We start from the raw sequence: 2,717 nt of genomic DNA, 5'->3' as shown, positions 1-2,717 counted from the left end.
TGCAATATTCTGGGAAAAGTTATTAGAGAAATTTAAGCTCATACACAATTATAATATATTCAAAGAAAATTCAATACTCCACATATCATCAAAGCATATATTAAATACTGATATCCCCATAAAGCAGCATAGTAATTATGAAATACATTATATCTACTGATATCCCCATAAAGCAGCATAGTAATATATGAAATACTAATATCCCCATAAAGCAGCATAGTAATATATGAAATACTGATATCCCCATAAAGCAGCATAGTAATATATGAAATACTAATATCCCCATAAAGCAGCATAGTAATATATGAAATACTGATATCCCCATAAAGCAGCATAGTAATTATGAAATACTGATATCCCCATAAAGCAGCAAAGTAATTATGAAATACTGATATCCCCATAAAGCAGCATAGTAATATATGAAATACTGATATCCCCATAAAGCAGCATAGTAATTATGAAATACTGATATCCCCATAAAGCAGCATAGTAATTATGAAATACTGATATCCCCATAAAGCAGCAAAGTAATTATGAAATACTGATATCCCCATAAAGCAGCATAGTAATTATGAAATACTGATATCCCCATAAAGCAGCATAGTAATATATGAAATACTGATATCCCCATAAAGCAGCATAGTAATATATGAAATACTGATATCCCCATAAAGCAGCATAGTAATTATGAAATACTGATATCCCCATAAAGCAGCATAGTAATTATGGTACCCAAAGAAAGGTCTAGTGACAAGGAATACACATTTATGTGAGAGATGACAGCCCTAGTTATCACCAACCACTCAAAAGCTATGGCCAAAGTGAAAGTTTTTCAAAAGTAGGTAATCAGATCCAGGTAATGAAGTCAAAAATGTTTGGTACTAAAAGAAAGGTCTTGTTAAAAGGGATACATGCACTTGTGAATAATGAAAGCCCTATTGCTAAACATTCAAAGGATATGGCTTACATTATAGTTTATCAAAAGTGGGTCAAAATCCAGGGTCATTAAGTGAAAAAAAAGAGTTACAAAAGAAAGGTTTTGTTAAAAGTGTAATAGAGTGATCTTTGGGTTTATGAATAAATTTTGCTATAGATATATTCTTAAATGTATTTTACTTTAGAAAAACCTAGATCCACTCCTTTATTTCTCTAGCCCTTACATGTACATATATAGGTGAACACTACCTTAAGGCATATGTCAAAGGTCTTGTAGTGTTCTTGAACTTCATTGGTTGGGTTTTGTGAACTTGCTTTTGGTTGGTTTTTATTGTTTTGGTCATTGGGTTTTATATTGAGCATTCTTTGTCTAGTTTTGAGAGAGAACAGACTTCACATTGAAAACATTGACAAAAACCTTCAACAAAGACTTTTCCTTCTTTTCTGGTAAGTAATTCATTACTAATTATCATTATTGGTAAATGTCAATTAATATGTTCAGGCTATATATATTGGCAAATTTAATGAGATTCCTTTTGCACTAAATATTAACTGAGAGAAAGGCTAGATCTAGAGAGAATGATAGTTTTGTTTAAAGCTCATTGATTTCTTAGATCAATTGCATATATTTAGAGTAAATTGGTGAATCTATCAAGTTACACTTTATTTTATAATCGGAATAACTTGATTAATTTGTTCGGAGAGAGCATTAATGAATAGTATTTTCAGACTATCGTGTGTAAATTACAGAGTCCATGTACATCCACATAGATAGATATATACCCTCTTCATGTATGTGGAAGCCTCTTCCCAATAGAATGGTAAATATATGATTCAAGTTTTAATGATAATGTATTTTTTTATGATTATTTATGGGAGAAAATCTGTTCATACCAGTATATGTAACTAAGAGTTGTCTCCCTTGATTGTGATTTTGAGATAAGCTAGATTTGTTTTCAATGATTGGGAATTTCAAAACAAAAAAAAGGGAAAAATACCTGCTTTTCAGCATTGGGAACAGGGCCTTATTTTGCCCCTACAGACCATAAAAAATCCCTTACAATTAAAAATGTGAAATAATTGAAAGCCCTATCAACATCTATTCAAAAGTTACAGCCAATGTTGAAGTATTTGTGGGCAAACAGACAGATGGACTGATCAACAAGAGATCCATGGGCCACATCGCTCACCTGAGCCACATTGCTCACCTGATCCACCTTGGCCCTGCTATTCAAGGTTAACACCAAAGTATAACAAGGTCTTGTCATAAATAATCTTTATACAAAATATGAAACCCTACCTTAAATAGTTCAGGAGATGTTAAATCGGTCATTTTTTTTTAAAGTAGGTCAAACTCCAAGGTCAAAAGATCAAACATCAAATGCATCTCAAAATGTCTTGCCATAAAGAATCTCTACACAAAATATGAAATCCCTACCTAAAATAGTTACTGATATACTTATAAGGATATGTTTTCTAAAAAGTAGGTCAAACTCAGAGTTCAAGATCACAAGGTCATGATATGACATGAAAGGTCTTGCCATAAAAAATTTATATACAAGATATGAAAGGTCTATGGTACCTTAGATAGTTCAAGACATATTGAATAGGTAAGAATTTTATCAAAAGTAGGTCAAATTTCCAGGTCAAGGTATCACAACATTGGATTACATGAAAGGTCTTGCCGTAGAAATGTATTATATACACAAAATGAAGGCCTTAGCTGAAATATTCCAAGAGATGTTACTAAAGATATTTCTTATATTCATCAGCGAATAATT

The sequence above is a fragment of the Ostrea edulis genome, chromosome 1 (assembly GCF_947568905.1).
Source record: "Ostrea edulis chromosome 1, xbOstEdul1.1, whole genome shotgun sequence".
Lineage (NCBI taxonomy): Eukaryota > Metazoa > Mollusca > Bivalvia > Ostreida > Ostreidae > Ostrea > Ostrea edulis.
This window is presented reverse-complemented; position numbering follows the sequence as displayed.